Here is a 17,173-nt window from a genome sequence, read left to right on the forward strand (position 1 = left end):
CTCTCCTCAAGCTCTGAAAATGAATTGAAATTTAAAAGGGAGATTCAAAATGTTGATGGAGCAAACGTGAGTCACATCCCATGATCTCCAAAGAGTTGGGTGAGGCAAACACCCCAGGAGAGGGGGTGGGATTTTATGGAAGGTCCTGGGTTGTCTTTGACCACGATGAGACATTTTTAGCACGTTAAAAAAAGTCACCCTGGGAAAAGAAATATTTTAAAAAAACAACAACAAAAAAAAGGAAATTAATCTCTACTGGTGAACTGATGAACTTGTGTTCCCACTGTGGAATGCTGAGCAATCCATGGTCTGCTTACTCCATGGAAAACCAGAAAAAGAGAATTTCTCACCTACAAAGCAGCAGTGCCCGCCCACCCCAGAGGTGATGTCATCCCACATTCCTCTTCAAAAATTCCTGCCATTCCAAGCCTTTTCTATGGAGCCAGGCTGGGAGAGCTGGGAATGCTCACCTGGAGAGGAGAAGCTCCAGGGAGAGCTCAGAGCCCCTTGCAGGGCCTGAAGGGGCTCCAGGAGAGCTGGAGAGGGACTGGGGCCAAGGGCTGCAGGGCCAGGAGCCAGGGAATGGCTTCAGAGTAGGATTTGATGGGATCTTGGGCAGGAATTGTTCCCTGGCAGGGTGGGCAGGGGCTGGGATGGAATTGCCAGAGCAGCTGGGGCTGCCCCTGGATCCCTGGCAGTGCCCAAGGCCAGGCTGGACATTGGGAGCTCCTGGGACAGTGGGAGCTGTCCCTGCCATGGCTGGGATGGGATGAGATGAACTTTAGGTCTTTTTGAAGTGCCCCTGTCAACACAATTCACCATAAATTTGAATTTTGCAACAAATTTAAAAGAAAAAAAAAATCCTACCCCAAACCCTTCCAATGGAAAAGAAGTTTGGGTTGCTTGGGAATTTCCATTGGATGTGTCTGTGTTCCTCCAATTAATTAATTTTCACCTGCATTTATGGACATCTTGATTTTTTCATGAAGCAGAGCCTTGGAATGGTTTGGTTTGGGTGGGATCTTAAAGATCCCCCCATCCCACCCCTGCCATGGCAGGGACACCTCCCCTATCCCAGGCTGCTCCCAGCTCCATCCAGCCTGGCCTTGGGTGCTCCAGGGATCCAGGGGCAGCATCAGCCTCTCCGAGCAGCCTATTCCTGGTCGTGTGAATCATCTGAGCTCCGTGCTTACAAAAATAATCCAAACTCTTGCTCTGCCAAATAAAAATGAGTCAAATCCAATGGCCTGGACACTCAGAAACCTCCCAGATCTGAGATTAATTCAGTGATTAGTCTTAGGTGAGGTAAAAAACCTCAAGAGAGGCATTTTCTGAGCATGAAAAGATTTTATTTCAGCACTTCTGAAACTCCTGAGTCTTCATCTCTTGTTGTTTAAAAAGCTCTTCTTGTTGTTGTTTTCCTTTGTTTCCTACTACAAAGTACAAGGGACCTGAAAGGAAACATCCCAAACATTTCATTTGGGTTTCAGGGAATCTTTTGAGAGAGATCCAAACTCAAACCTTCTGCTCTTTGATTTGCCAGGAGTGGAGACATTGCCTTTTATTTTTTTTTTCATTCCTTTTTGTTCCAAATTTTTTTTCAAAACTCCATCTCCCAGCTCCTCATTCCAGGTGGGAATTGCTGCAGCACTTTAGGTGGCTGCTGGGAGCTGCACCCTCAAATGAACAGGTTTAGAGTGATACAAAACACAATAAAATGAAAATAAATGAAAATCAATATAAAAATAAAAATACCAACCATGGTGTTTGGGTTTTTTCCCCAAAAAACTCTTGTTTCTCAATCTTTTTGAATCTGGATTGGGTAAGAAGTTGCAAACTCTTTTTTCTTGGTTTCATCTTTATTTATTTTTTTATAATAATTGGACCACACAGCCTTCTGTCAGTAGAGCTTTTTCTATCACCCTTCAACATCTTGGCCCCTTTGTGTCCAGTTCACACTTTGAGGCACTTTATAAAATTGGTGCCCAAGAAGATTAATTTAATAAATTGAGATTCCCAGCAGTGGCTTTCCCTTCCAGGAAAAAAAAAATAAAAAAGAAAAAAAAAAAGAGATTAAATCACACAGTGACACTTCCAACTGGGAAAGGAAAATCCATGAATTCCCTATTTTCTGTCTTCTGTGAGTTCGGTGTAAATCTGTAGTTAAAAAACACCCCCTATGAATAATGAAAGGCCTAAATTTGACCACCAATAAATTAAAATTTAATTTAAATACGACACTGTGCTTTTTTGGCCTGACACGCCCACCTCATTAACGTAACGAGAGAAAATACTGATGCTAAATAATGATGCAATTTTGTGTCTGCCCGTGCTCTTTTCCAAGGTTCAGCCTCCCACCGAGGAGCAGGCAGACGATTACCCTGGAAAACCTCTCCAAAAAAACCACCCCAGCCTGGAAAGCCCAAGAGGTTGAGCCAGGATTGACTTTGGATACAAGTGGGTGGTAGGAACATAAAAGGGATGGCATCAGATTAGAGCTGGGGCTTTGATCTCGGCTCAAAAGCAATAAAAGAGTCATAAAGGACTTTCACTCTGCATCTCAAAGCTGGAGACAGAGCCTTACTAAACCTCCCAACTGCCCTGGGGCTGATGTTATCACCTGGGCTTTACCCAACACTAAACCCAGCCCAAAGGTCTGAGGTGGTTTGGCTGAGGCAGCTCAGCCCCATCCAGCTCAGCCTCATCCAGTTTATCCTAGCCCTAGCTCTAATCCTTATCCAGTTTAACCTCATCCAGTTTATCCTAACCCTAGCCCTAGCTCTAATCCTCATCCAGTTTATCTTCTCTAGCCTCGTCTTTATCCAGCCTATCCTCTTCCAGTTCAGCTTCATCCATCCCATCCCCATCCAGCTCATCCTCATCCAGGCCATCCTCATCCAGCTGATCCTTATCCATCCCATCCCCATCCATCCCATCCCCAACCATCCCATCCTCATCCATCCCATCCCCATCCAGCCTATCCTCATCCAGGCCATCCTCATCCAGCTGATCCTTATCCAGGACATCCTCATCCAGCTCATCCTCTTCCAGTTCAGCTTCATCCATCCCATCCTCATCCATCCCATCCCCAACCATCCCATCCTCATCCATCCCATCCCCATCCAGCTCATCTTCATCCAGGCCATCCCCATCCATCCCATCCCCATCCAGTTTATTCCAACCCTAGCCCTAATCCTCATCCAGTTCATCTTCTTCAGCCTCATCTTTATCCAGCCCGTCCTCTTCCAGTTTAGATTCATCCATCTCATCCTTATCCAGCCCATCCTCATTCATCCCATCTTCATCCAGCCCGTCCTCATCCAGCTCGTCCTCATCCTTCCTCACAGGGGCCACGACAGTCATGGATTCCTGGTGCCCCCTCCCATCCCCAGTGACAGCCCAATTTCATGGAATCATGGGATGGTTTGGGAAGGAAGGGAACTTAAAGCTCATCCGGTCCTCCAGGGCCACCTCCCACTGTCCCAGGAGCTCCCAATGTCCAGCCTGGCCTTGGGCACTGCCAGGGATCCAGGGGCAGCCCCAGCTGCTCTGGCAATTCCATCCCAGCCCCTGCCCACCCTGCCAGGGAACAATTCCTGCCCAAGATCCCAAGATCCAGCCCTGCCCTCTGCCACTGGCAGCCATTCCCTGGCTCCTGGCCCTGCAGCCCTTGGCAATTGTCTCTCTCCAGCTTTCCTGGGGCTCCTTCAGGCCCTGCAAGGCCACCCTGAGCTCAGCCCAAAGCTTCTCCTGGCCAGGCTGAACAATGGCAGCTGGGCCAGCCTTTCCTGCCAGCAGAGCTGCTCCATCCCTCTGCTCATCCTGGAGCCTCCTCTGGGCTCTCTCCAGCAGCTCCAGCTGCTCCCTGGGCTGGTCCCAGGGCTGGGGCAGCTCTGCAGGTGGGGTCTCACCTCAGGGGGCTCAGGGCACAATCCCAATCCCTTTCCTGCTCTTGAATCCATGGAAATCCCAAACCAGCAGAAAAGACACAAATGCCTCTCCCTCCATCCAGCAGCGATCTCATAAAATGCCTCAGAATTATCACAATTCAGATGAGACTTGAGCTGTGCTGTGACACGAACCTGTCCGGCCTCTTACACAATGTCCCACAATTTGCATAAACCCCGATATTCAAATACAGGAATATTCCTTTTCTCCTAATTGAACCAGTTCATTTTTTCTACTCTTGGGAGTTTTTTACCACTGTAAAAAACTGTACTGCCTCCCCTCAATCCCCCCCGCCTCCCCCAAAAAAGAACCCGACCCATCCTCAAAACTCCTGATTTCCTCTCACCAAACAGGATTTTTTTTTGGACAAATTCCCCTGGAGAAATGGGAAAAAAAAAAACCCAAACCTGACTCTCCCAGAGTTCACTGTGCCCTCGTTTACCTTTTGCATAATAAAAGCTCAGCCTTTAATTGTGAATAGATGTTTTGTGTCGAACCAGGTGTCTTGCAGCACATTAAAAGTCAGCAAAAAGTCAATTTGCTTTGTTTCAAAACATTTCGTTTCAATCGCTGCCAAGGCCTGGGGCTAAACACAAATTCGGGTTTAAGGCAGACAGGGAGGTTTTAAAGTGTTTTTTTTTTTTTTGGTATTCATCTCACCTAATCCTATTTCTTTGGGAGAGATTCGGAGAAGTAAAAGTGTACAGTTGTGATTATGATAAATTGATCCCACAAATAAAGCAATTTCTGTCCAATTAGGGGAAAAGAGTGATCAGAAAGAAATGTCTGGATTTAAAGAGGTTGGATCCTCCTCGTGGCAGTGGAGGTCCTAAACCCATGGATTTAATCGGGGTTTAAGGAGGATTTTTGCAGTTGTGATCTTGGAAATCACCTCCACAAATCCATCCCTGCTCTCCCCAAACCAGCCCAGATCCTTGGCAGAGGGGTGTGAGCACGAGCTTAAACTCCATCCTAAACTGGGGGATGGACCAAGGACATTTTGGAAGTGCCCACACCTGGAAGGATTTTTGTACATTCCCAATTTTATGCACTTGAGTATTCCCAGGGAATTGAATGGGGCTGATCCCACGGGTGAAGGCGCTTGTGGAAAAGAGCCTTTAATGTATTTAAGAAGGAAAAATAATGGATGCACAAAACAAAAGGTGTGATCCACTGGGAATTCCAGCCTGGAGCAGGGTCCTGGCAGGGATCTGAGGCCCTGTGGAGAGAGGAACACACCTGGAGCAGGTTTGGTGGGAGGGCTTGGGATTCCATGGGAAAAGGGACCCACTCTGGGGCAATTCCTGAAGGAATGACCCCATGGAAAAGGGATCAGTTCCTGCAGGAATGACCCCATGGAAAAGGGATCAGTTCCTGCAGGAATGACCCCATGGAAAAGGGATCAGTTCCCACAGGACTGACCCCATGGATTAAAGGGAGCAATTCCTGAATGATTCACCCCATGGATTAAAGGGAGCAATTCCTGAATGATTCACCCCATGTAAAAGGGATCAGTTCCTACAGGAATGACCCCATGGAAAAGGGATCAGTTCCTACAGGAATGACCCCATGGAAAAGGGATCAGTTCCTGAAGGACTGAGCCCATGGAAAAGGGATCCACACTGGGAGCAGTTCCTGAAGGAATGACCCCATGGATAAAAGGGAGCAATTCCTGAAGGATTCACCCCGTGGATAAAAGGGATCAATTCCTGAATGACCCCATGGATTAAAGGGATCAGTTCCTGAAGGAATGACCCCATGGATCAAAGGGACCAGTTCCTGAAGGATTCACCCCGTGGATAAAAGGGATCAATTCCTGAATGACCCCATGGATTAAAGGGATCAGTTCCTGAGGGAATGACCCCATGGATCTTGGAGCTGGAAAGGGAAAGGGAAAAGGGATCAGTTCCTGAAGGAATGACCCCATGGGAAAAGGGATCAGTTCCTGCAGGAATGACCCCATGGATAAAAGGGAGCAATTCCTGAAGGATTCACCCCGTGGATAAAAGGGATCAATTCCTGAATGACCCCATGGATTAAAGGGATCAGTTCCTGAAGGAATGACCCCATGGATCAAAGGGACCAGTTCCTGCAGGAATGACCCCATGGAAAGGGACCCACACTGCCCATAAACCCCATTCCCATCCCCCAGTGCCACAGGTGGGGGGACAAGAGGGAGATTTGGGAATAAACCTGAGCCCTGGAAGGAGGGGAAGGGATGGGGCAAAGATGTTTTTAAGCTTTTATTTAACTTCTTACCCTGCTCTGCTTTTGATTGGTGACGAATCCAAATAATTTCCCCAAATCTGTTTTTTCTGACGGTGATGAGTGACCTCTGCCTGTCTTTATCCTGATACATGAATTTTTTGTTGGATTTTCTCTCCCCTGCCCAGTTGAGGAGGGACTTTGGGGTCAAACCATCCCATTTTTCCTTTTTTTTGCTGCTGGCACTGAGGACAAACACGGTGGACCCGACGTTTTGAGCTGCAGCTGAGTCATCTGTGGCCCGCTCCTCGTTTAAATATTGCGCTCGGGGCGCCACTTTTGTCACCAAACTTGTGACAAAACTCGGGCCTGGTGCCCTAATGAGTAACTGAAATAAACCTGATGGAATTTCTCCGAGACTGAACACTCATTTCAGTCAGTGTGTGACTTGATTTTGGTTTTTGTTTCTTTTTTTGGGAAATTTCAGTTGATGCTCTCAGAGAGATCCAAACCATCCCTGCGAGTTGCGTGGGGAATGTCCCAGGTGTGAGGCTCTCCTTCGTTCTATTTTAAATGATCATCAGTGCTGGTTGTTGAAAAATCTGAATATTTTTATTCAAACCAGGGAGAAAAGTCCCCTGAATTTCTCCTGGGATTAATTCCTGGCATTTGGAATTAAAAGAAGAACAGAGCTCAGAGCCATTCTGAGAGATAAGAGGTAAAACCCACCTGCCCCAGCAGGATAAATCCTTCACCTCTGCCTGTTTCCCAGAGTCTTTCTCACCCCAGCTCTTCCCTGATTATTTCCCTCCATCCCAGTTTTCCAATTTGCTCCCAAGAACCATTCCATGGAAAAACCCGGTGCAGTTACAGCCTATTAAATAAGGACTTTTTAAAGGGCATTAAAAAGGCCACACCTCCCATCCCACTGCCTTTATCAGCGTGAAAATTCAATGTACAGTGGGACTTTTATGGCCACATTAAATATGAGGTGCACAGACCCTCGAATAAAAGCAGATATTCATATTTTTTTTCTGATACCATCTAAAGGATACACTTCATAACTTGTTTAATTAAACATAAATTAACTGTAAAAGCTGCTGTTGAATTTGGGATAATTACAGGATTTGAGAACTGTCACATTCGACTCAGAATAAAAAGCAGAGGTTATAAAAAATTATTAAAGGAATTTGATGATTCATGAAAGAAATTCATTCTGTAACTTGATTTTTCCTCAATTTTTGTTTCAACCACTGTGAGTTGGAATAAATCCTTTAAAAAAAAAATCAGTGAAGAGAAGCTTTGAATGTAAGAAAATTTCTCTGCAGAGAAAAAAAGAATTTTTTTTCTTAAAAAAGAATAAATTTGGGCAGAGTTTTCCTGATTTCAGATGGAAAACTCCCTGCCTGTTTCTCAGAAAGGCAGAAATCCTCTTCCAAAATAAAATAAAGGTGAAAAACTCGTCCATTTTGGAGAATCCCAGTCCCAGAGTGGTGCATCCTTCTTTTATTCTTTAAATCCATTTGTTCTGATGATGTCATCAATGCCTCCCAACAGGGCTGAGTTATTAAATAAAGGGGTTTTATTTCCTGTTGGATGAGGATGTAGAGGAGTTTTATTGGAATTCTGAGCCTTGTAAAAATCCCAGCTTTTTCCAGACAACTTCTGATCCATCTGGGGGGCCTCTGTTTATGTGACTTTGTAAAAAATTTTGGCTTCCCCACCAAACCTGATACAAGAATTGTGCAATAAACACAATTTAATGGTGGTCTGTTACATAAAGCCACCATAATTAATGTGCAATTAAAACACTGTGGAGTTGTTTCATAAATTAATATTCAGATCACCCCAATCCCACATGGAATAGAAAGAAAAACTGTTCCTGCTGCACACAAAATGTGTGAAGCAAATAGGAACCAGATTTCAAATACAGAGGCCATATTTCCTGGAGATCTCCATATGTCTCCTTAATTCCTCTCATGTTTCCAGGATTATTTGCATTTATTTCCTCTTTTTTTTCTTTTTTTGGTCTCAGACCTGCTCCCAGTTCAGTTCTTGTAGAGCCATGGACAAAACTGAACTTTTGATAAATTTTAATGCAATATTCAGGTTTTCTGTTGGATTTCCAGCCGCTCACTTGGGATTTCTCTTCCCTTTGGAGGGGAAGAGATGCTAAAAAATAAAAAAAAAATTAAATGTGGAAGTGGTTTAGCTCGTTCTGCAGAGATTCACGGGGTAAATTTAGGATTAATTGATGGGGTTTAAGCATTTGGAAGAAAATATCTCTAAAAATCTCCTGTATTTGAGCTGCCAAGGCCTGGAGTGACAGAATGAGAGGGAATGGTTTCTCACTGATGGAGGGAAGGCTTTGATGGGATTTTGGGAAGAAATTCCTGGCTGTGAGGCTGATGAGGGATGGGATGGAATTCCCAGAGATCCTGCCCCTGGATCCCTGGCAGTGCCCAAGGCCAGGCTGGACATTGGGAGCACCTGGGACAGTGGGAGAGGATTGGAACTGGATGATCCTCGAGGTCACTCCCAACCCAAACCATTCCAAGAATCTTTGGAATTAACTGGAATTAACTTTGAATAAAATAACTTTGGGATTTTTCCCCCCAACCATGGAAATTCCCAATCCTGCATTTCCCAGTAATTCCTGTTTGCTGCGTCCACCAGGAATTCTCTGGGTGTGGAAGCTCTGAACTGCTCTCCAAAGGGAATTCACCCTCTGGTTGAGCAGCAGAGGCAATTCCTGGCCCCCAAAAGAGGTGGAATTTCAACAACACAACAGAGAAGGACTAAAAACCTCTCCCCACCTGTTTATCTTGCAGGGATGGAACTGGAGGAGCTTTAAGATCCTTTCTACCCCAAACCATCCATGATTTTATGATTCTGCTGTGACAGAGATGTTTTTGTCAGTGTCAGGTCTTAGCTAGAATAAATTTACATAAATAATAAATAAAATAGATTAATTTTGGGAGAGTCAGAAGAGAACCAGCAAGAAGAATAAAACAGAACCAGGAAAAGCCAGGGGAGAGAATGCAAAATTTAAAAATAAACACAATTAATGTGTGCACCACATCTTTCCTCTGTTCCTTTGTGTTGCCTCCAGCTCAGGCCCACCCAGAAGAGCCTAAATATTGATTAATGCCTAATTCCTAAAAAGAATATGAGCTGCAAAGAGATTTCCATCTTCCCAGGCCTGCTTCTGGCACAAGGCACAGGAAAACTCTCTGGATTGGGGTGATCAGCCCAAAATCTGCTTTTAAAACAACAGTTTCAATGAGAATATGAAACAACATGAAACAACACGCTGGGATTCTGTTCCTGGAGCCAGATTTTCCATGCAGAAAGTGGGAAAGGTGCAAATCCAACCTGGCTGGGAGATTAAAATCTGTGACCTCGCTGGGATGTCGGAATATGCTTTGAACTCAGAGGCAGCCTCTTCCCATATTCATTTTCTGCCTTCCACAAGGATTGCCACCGTGAAGACAATGGATAATTACAGGATTGGGATAATTACAGGATTTAAAAACTGTCACATTCAACTTGGACAGAATAAAAAGCTGAGATGGAAAAAAAAGCATTAAGAAATACGGTGAATCCGTTCTTGAACTTGATTTTCCCCCAGGTTTTGTCTCAATCGCTGTGAGTTGGAATAAATCCTTAAAAAAAAAAGAAAAAAGGGTGAAGTGAAAAGAAGCTTTGAATGTAACATAAATTCCCTGCAGGTTTTTCGGAGTAAATTTGTGTGAAGTTTTCCTGATTTCAGAGGGAAAACTCCCTCCTTGTTTCTCAGAAAGGCCGAAATCCTCTTCCAAAATAAAACCAAGGTGGAAAACTTATCCATTGTCAGGACAATACCCCAGAAACCATTGGAGTTCCAAGGCACTGAAGAGGGGGGAAGAAAAAGCGGGAGAAGCAGGAGGGAGGGGGCAGGGAGAGGATATTTGGTCTGCTCTTAATTAAAAGCGGCTGATGACATCGGCTGATTTGTCTGAGGCTTCTGAGCTGTACCCGGTGCTGTTTACACTTGACAGCTGGACATTCTTTCCTGCCTGCATTGTTTGAACTCTGGCCAATGGCACAATCGTGAAATCTCTGAGAGTGGATTCGGAATACAAAATTGACCTTTTTTTTTTTTTTCCCCCTCCCAGACAAAAAGAGAGGTAGGGAAGGAATAACTTGAAGTTACATCAGAGAGGTTGGGATTTATTAGGTTGTACATTCTGTGTTGCAAAGCGGTGCCTCTGGTCATTTTTGGGGCTGGCTATTAAGAGGTTTTGTTTCCTCTCATCTGCTGACAAAAAGAAATCATCATCCTCTGACCTTTCCCTCCCAGAAGATGTCTGGTTTGGGGAGGGCAGGAACCAGAGCATCCCTGTATTCCCACCCTGGGAGCGCGATGCGGAGGGGCTCGCTGGGCTGCGGGGATTATTAGGAGAATAAAAATCATAAATTAAGGAAAGGGTTAAAGAGGAGATCTCTGAATCCAGTTCTCAGTCTGTCATCAACTGAGAAGCTGGAAAATCTTTGTCAAAGCCAAACATGTCCTGAACACTCCAGAAGTTCTTTCTAAACCCCCTCTTCATCCTCCAAAATCGACAGCTTGTTACAAATGGAAACACTTCCCTAAAAAGGAGAGAAAAAAGGAAATTATCTTTGTCTTCTCCCTAAAGTTTGAACTGAACCACAGAGATGATTTGACCCAGATATCTCCAGCTGGAGCAGCCTGCAGGGCTTTGGTTACCAGCTTTGGTCAGGTGATGCTGCTGTTACTCACCAGGGCTGGGGTGCTGATGCTTTTTGTTTTTTGGGCTGGAGCTTGGGCTGAAATCACACACAGAATAAACAGGAAGGATATATTTAGCTCCTGCAGCTTGCTTGTAGCGGGAAATCTTTATTTTAAAGTCCTGCAGTCATCTCATAAAAAGCTTATGGAGCTCTCAGGGTTACCCTCGAGCTGGAGGAATTGTCCTGCAGCGGTGCCTCCACTCCACCTCTCGTTTTATTTTATGTGGAGATTGAGTTACCACCTTTGGTTGATTTGTTAAAAAATCAGAGATTTAGATCAAAGATTAAAATCTAGGAATACACAACCTGTAACATTTAAATATAGGAATAAAAATAGGGAAAAAAAAACCCCTTAAATTCTTAAATTTTGTTAGCCAGCTTTAGTAGTACTGAGCTGTCCTTCACTGAAGTGAAAATCCAAGACAAAAATTCCTGCACTGAATATCCGAGTGCCTTCCTCCTCTACCCTTTTTCTGGGAAGACAGACAGCCAAAGATATGGAAAACCACATTGCACAACCCCAAATGTATGGCAGCAATGTCCCAGCAATGCTGGGAAGGCACCGGGGCAGAGCAGAGCACACAGACCCTTCTGTGGGATTTTCAAAACTGCCCATCATCGGCTGAAATGAAATTAATTGGAATTTTCCCTTCATTTACTTTCAGTTTAGAACAAGGGAAAACGTCCAAAAATTTCACTCCCACTTTAAAGTAGCAACTTTTTCTATTACTCAGTCAAGGTGAGATCTTGATGAGGGTGAATCAGATTTTTCTGAGGTAAAATTTGCCAATTTTCATGGATCTCCTATTTTGGTCTCATTTTCCTCAGAGCCTCAAAAAGCGTCCAGGGAAGATTCCCTGATGGAACACCTGGGAGGCTCCACATTTGCTGTGAAGGATGATTTACATGGAGCACAAGGACTGGGATCTTTCCCAAGCTGGATGGATGCTGGTGCCATCCATGAATTTCTGTTTTATTCCTGTCAGAGCTGTCCTGATCCATCTGTAAATTTCCCACCTGAGAGATCTGGATTTATTTCTTTGTCTCCTTTTTCTCTCTTTCTCTTCAAGTCATTCCATGGAAACTTCCAGGGATGGGGGCTCCAAACCTCCCTGGGCAGCCCCTGCCAATGTCTGATCCCCCTTCCCATGGAGAAATTTTTCTTGTCCTTTTTAATCCCTTCTAGTTTGGCTTCAGCTTCACCAACTGATCATCCCTCTTTTCCTCGGGAGAAAAATCAGGAATATTTTACAAGTAAATCACAATAAATTAACACTAATTCAGAACTGCTCCCAACCAGTGGCACGAAGAACAAATCCAAGGTCAAATCCAAGCCCAATTCCATGCTGCCAGCAGGCACCAAGTGCCATTCCAGCTGGGAATTTCATCCATGTAAGGGAGTGTGGATTTCCACCACAGTTATGCCCTGAGCAGGTGGGCCCGATGAGCAAGAGGATGAGTCAATCCATGTGGGGTTCAAGGGGATTCCCTGGATAGCACTGAATCATCCATCACCAATCCCAAGAAATCATTTCCACACTTGGGAACAAACATTTAAGGCAGCAAAGGGAGGATTTGGGGTCGGCGTTCGTCTCTCACTGCTGAGTCACAGCCTGGACTGGAGGGATGGCCCAGCTGGGTGTGCTCAGCCAGGCAAGGAATAAAAGCCAGGATCAGTTCCCAGCTCCGGATGGGAATTTGGAGGTGCTGATTGTGTTTGTGCTGTCCCCTGGGAGGGAAGAGCTCCCACCATCAGCAGGGCTGGCCTGGCATGTCAGTGCCTCTGACACCATGGTGACATGGTGACATGGACACACAGGGACAACAAGGGGCTGGGAGAAGCCCTGGGGAGGTCACGGTTAATCAGGGAATCATGGAATGGGTTGGGATGGAAAGGATCTTAAAGTGGAAGGCAGGGACACCTCCCACTGTCCCAGAAGCTCCCAATGTCCAGCCTGGCCTTGGGCACTGCCAGGGATCCAGGGACAGCCCCAGCTGCTCTGGCAATTCCATCCCAGCCCCTGCCCACCCTGCCAGGGAACAATTCCTGCCCAAGATCCCATCAAATCCTACTCTGAAGCCATTCCCTGGCTCCTGGCCCTGCAGCCCTTGGCCCCAGTCCCTCTCCAGCTCTCCTGGAGCCCCTTCAGGCCCTGCAAGGGGCTCTGAGCTCTCCCTGGAGCTTCTCCTGGCCAGGTGAGCATTCCCAGCTCTCCCTGGCCATAAATCTATATCCCAAACCAGTTAAACCAACTCAGCTTGGTTTGTTTCCTGCATTTTCCCAGCAAAGAGGGTGAAAACAAGAAGAGAAACACAGGGAAGAATTTTACGACTCCCGGTGTCCCACACAGGGAAAGATGTGGCCTGGGCCACTGTGGGGACAATTCGGTGGCCAAATTCCCACCTGAGCTCCACAGGGATTGCTCAGGATGGGCTTCAAACCCATGGGATGTGCTGGGCTCTCGGTATTGGGGTTTAGTTTCCTGGGAATGCCATTTTTAGTTAATTCCCCAGGATCGATGATCGAAGGCCTGCTTGGAAAACCTGGCCTAACCAAGTTAACCGAGGGGATTTGCCCTTTTTTCCTGCTTTTCTGCTCCTCACATCAATAAACTCACTTCAGGCTGAGCTGAGCTACCCAGTCCAAACCAGAAATGTGGGGTTTTGTGTTTAATTTTATTAAATCAGCTCCTGTAGACCTCTGCCAGTTTACACCAGTGAGGATGTGGCCTGAGCCCTCTAATAACTTGCTTGCTCCTAAATGCAAACACATTTCCTGCTAAAACCTCACAATCTGAGGGAAAAACTAGCACAAAATCCCTAAAAACACCTAGAAAACCAAGGTTTTAAATATGGAGTACAAAGAAATCAAAAATGCGTATCTGTAAAGCTGAGTTAAAATTCCATGTTCTCTGTTTTTAGGAGTATTAGATCAACATCTGTTAGTTTTGCTCCAGTCATCATTTCCAGCAGAAAATTTATTGTTTCAGGGGTTTTATACCTTGTAAAATTTTATAAAGTTGAGGAAAAAGCTGATTTTTAAGGCCTCAGTGCTGTTGTATTTTTTATATGCAACAAATACAAAAGAGAATCACGGTTGTCATGGCTTTTATTATTTTTAGAAAGAAGAAGAACTGCAAATATAATCAGAAATCAAACATTTAACCATTAATATTACACAAAGGATCTGGGAAACCCTCACCAAATATCTGTTAATTGATAGCAAATAAAACCAGACACAGACAGTGGGGAAATTCTCAACCTTCACTTCAAAAATTGAGCACATCTTGAAGTCCATACATCCTGAAAAAGGCATTGGAGTGTGGATGTCACTCTTGGAAAAGGATTTGCTGCTGTGAAGGCCGGATTTGGCCCTCTCAGCTCATTCCTAATGCTCCTGAAATTATTCAAGGACATAAATATTTGGGAGAACGGGGCCTCAGTGAGGAGCTGTGTCTAGGTGAGGAGTGAAATGATCCCAAATGGTGCCATCCTAGAGGAAAACGCTCCCAGACTCGCTGTCCCCACTGGGGAGCTGGGACCAGCATGGGGTAGAACCAAGTGTGTGCCCATGGCAGGAGCTCCAAGGGATTGGATTCTCCTGGGAATGAACCCTGGGAGGGGGGAAAAGAACTTCTATGGCTGACAACAGAGGAATTAAAACTTCCTACGCCCTGCTCAATCCATGTTTGCAAAAACAGGATGGAGGTTCTCCAGGACTGGAGGGACAGGGTACAGGGAATGGGTTCCCACTGCCAGAGAGTAGGATTAGATGGGATTTGGGGAAGGAATTCCTCCTTGTGAGGGTGAGGAGGGGCTGGGATGGGATTGCCAGAGCAGCTGGGGCTGCCCCTGGATCCCTGGCAGTGCCCAAGGCCAGGCTGGACATTGGGAGCTCCTGGGACAGTGGGAGGTGTCCCTGCCATGGCAGGGCTGGCACTGGAGAGACTTTGAGGTCCCTCAACCCCAAACCATTCTGTGGCTCCATAATTCTGTTTTTTCCTGAAGCACAAAGGCCCCTGAGCTGAAACACCCCCAGCTTTAAACACTCCAGGTAAAAATACCTTAAATTTGTCAGATTTAGGGCTCATTCTCAGTAATTTGTTCTCATTTACTCCGGGCATGATCTTTTCACACAAACACACAACTTGCCAGTGCTGACAAAGCCCAGGAAAAAAGATGGATCTAGGACAGACCTGTTCTTCCAAGAGGATTGGGAGTCTTGACTATGAACTCGAGACCATCTCTACTCAATTCTCTCAAGTCTTGTGGAGCATCACTGAGTTTTTTTTCCCTGCCAGTTTGGTGAGGCACTGGAATGAGTTTCCCAGGGAGGTGGTGGTGGGATCTCTGGGAGTTCTCCAGAGGTTTCCCGATGTGGCCCTTGGGGACGGGGTTTCGTGGTGCTGCTTGAGGGTGGGACTGGATGGTCCTGAGGGTCTCTTTCCACCTCGAGGATTTGGATTTTGATTTCCTGAGCATTTTGAAGACCTTGGGACTGTGTTTTCCAAGCAGCTGGCTTGAGTTCTTGGATGTATTTCCATCCTCAGGAGGTCTCACATAGACCTTGGGTGGAAATATTGAGAGGCCACAAGAACAAGTAAGAAACAACACCTGGAGGGATGATTCCAGCTCTGGTATTTCTCCAGGGATGGGACCTGGAACTTTTAATCCCTTTCAGGTTTCTTTATCCTTTCCATTCCCCACCAAACCAGACTTCTCCATGTCACCTAACAAGGAAAATGTAAAGTCCCAGCACTGAAGGTTAATGCAAAGCTTTTGGAATTTTTAACCCTGAGGGGAAAAAAAATTCATCTTTCCCATTCCTAATGTGTGGAACAGGCTGGGATCCCTGGCTTTCTACAGGAATTGTGATTGTTTTGGATCCTAGGAAAAAGTCTTGACCTAAAAAAATAACACAGGGCAATGCTCTTCTCCGTGTTGGGAGCTGCCAATCCCAAATCCCAGCCCCTGAGCTGATTCCTGGGGGATTTGTTCAGATTTCTTTCCATTGGAGATGCTTTTCCTGGGAAAACAGCCTTTGCTGTGATGTTTTCTGGAGTCAGGCTGAGGCTGGCTGGGTGTCACAGCTCCCCAGCCTCCCATTCCAGCTAAAAATCACTCCCCAATTGCTCCCAGTTGGAATTTGCCTCTTATTTTTGGTTAATTTGAAGAAAATTGATGGTGGAGCCTTCTAGGAATCGAAGCTGGGGAAGTTTCCAGCCTGATCCCTCCACGCCTGCTCCTCCAAAGAAATTTCCTCCCATTTTTATCTGTGCCAATGGATCCAGTGGTTCATCCTTATGGCATTCCGAGCTTGGAAAAGCAAAAGAGCACTCAGGGCTACTAAATACCAGGGAATGTTCAAGTGGTTGAGCTGAACGGAGCAACGCCAAGGGCGAATTGATTTTCCTGTGTTATCCCAAGATTTAAGATCCCTGCTGGCACAACCGCCCTTCGGGAGCTGAAATTCCAAGCTGCAGGGATTTGGGAGCGCCTGTGGATGTGTGTGAGCAGGAGAGCCCCACGTGGATCCGTGTCAGGGCAGTTTTCCGTTCCCAGAGGAAATGAAAACCTGATTTTGCTTCCAAGTCAAAATTAAATATCTCATTTTTCCTTATGGGAATTTGCTGGGTTTTTATTAATTTAGGGGGGTTTTGTGTTTTCTTATAATTTCTTTTAGCTGAAAATGTCTTGGAGGAGAGCTTGGAAAGCACCATCCATCCGGGATGGGAGAGGGGAGCAGCAAGGTGAGAGGGAATAAAAAGAAATCCAAGACCAAAACCAAACAGAAGCCAGGAATTTGCAGCTCCTGTGTGTGTCCATCTATTTTTATCCCAGAAGGAAGCTATGTTTTCTTTCCCTCTGCTCTCCTCCTGCTGTGGGATTTCCAGGATCCATCCCAGCACCTGGATTTGCCGGGAGCCTGATGTGTTCTGCCTCCAAATCTGGCAGCTGCTTCACTGGAAGCAGAACAGGAGCAAAGCCGGATACTCCAGACTTCCAGGGGCACCAGAGGGATGTCATTTATTCCTTTTCCTTAGGAATTTTGCTGGCTGCTTTCTTTTGGACATCCAGATAGCAGGAAAAGTGGGGTTTTTCCCTTTTTTTTGGATCATGAATGTATCCTTTCTCCTCACACTCCCCTTACTTCTGTTATAATTCAGAGAAAACTTCTCTTTTTCCCTTTTTTTTTTCTTTCCTGAGGCTGTGAGACAAAGGAAAA

Source organism: Pseudopodoces humilis, chromosome 2, assembly GCF_049639895.1.
Source record: "Pseudopodoces humilis isolate 2021_Gansu_Grassland_sample_001 chromosome 2, ASM4963989v1, whole genome shotgun sequence".
In the NCBI taxonomy this organism is placed as follows: domain Eukaryota; kingdom Metazoa; phylum Chordata; class Aves; order Passeriformes; family Paridae; genus Pseudopodoces; species Pseudopodoces humilis.